This window comes from Eimeria mitis, genomic scaffold (genome assembly GCF_000499745.2).
Source record: "Eimeria mitis Houghton genomic scaffold, Emh_scaff1164, whole genome shotgun sequence".
Classification (NCBI taxonomy): Eukaryota; Apicomplexa; class Conoidasida; order Eucoccidiorida; family Eimeriidae; genus Eimeria; species Eimeria mitis.
Window position 1 is genome coordinate 2,496 of NW_013567957.1, and position 1,035 is coordinate 3,530.

Sequence of the window (1,035 nt, forward strand, 5' to 3'; positions counted from 1 at the left end):
TCAGGGTTTATGCTGTTTTATCTGAGTATAGGGTTTAGGGTTTAGTGGGGTTTAGGGTTTATCAGTGTTTGTACGTGTTTATAAGGGTTTATAAGGATTTACAAGGGTTTATAAGGGTTTACAAGGGTTTACAAGGGTTTACAAGGGTTTATAGTGGTTTATAAGGGTTTACAAGGGTTTATAAGGGTTTACAAGGGTTTCTAAGGGTATATAAGGGTTTAGGGTTTAGGGTTTAGGGTTTAGGGTTTAGGGTTTAGGGTTTAGTGTTTAGGGTTTAGTGTTTAGGGTTTAGGGTTTAGGGTTTATTGTGTGTGCAGGGTGGTTCCTGAGTATATAGTGAGCGGGAACCTCTCTGTGCTGCCGCTGGAGGGTTTGCTGTCAGCAGCAGCAGCAGCAGCAAGCAGCAGCATATCTACTTTTTCTCGTTTGGTTGTTGCTGCTGCTGTTATAGATATTTGGGTTGAGTCTTTACACCCCACAAACAAACTCTATACTGAAACAGATATATACACCTCCCTATACACCCTAACTCTTATTAAAAAACTTCTACTTGATCTCTTTATTCAGGTATTTATAAACCCTAAACCCTAAACCCTAAACCCTAAACCCTAAACCCTAAACCCTAGACCCTAAACCCTAGATATATACACCTCCCTATACACCCTAACTCTTATTAAAAAACTTCTACTTGATCTCTTTATTCAGGTATGTATATATATATTTATATATATTTATAAACCCTAAACCCTAAACCCTAAACCCTAAACCCTAGATATATACACCTCCCTATACACCCTAACTCTTATTAAAAAACTTCTACTTGATCTCTTTATTCAGGTATAGAGAAACCCTAAACCCTAAACCCTAAACCCTAAACCCTAAACCCTTAACCTTATACACCCTAACTCTTATTAAAAAACTTCTTCTTGATCTCTTTATTCAGGTATATATGTATTTATAAACCCTAAACCCTAAACCCTAAACCCTAAACCCTAAACCCTAGATATCTACACCTCCCTATACACCCTAACTCTT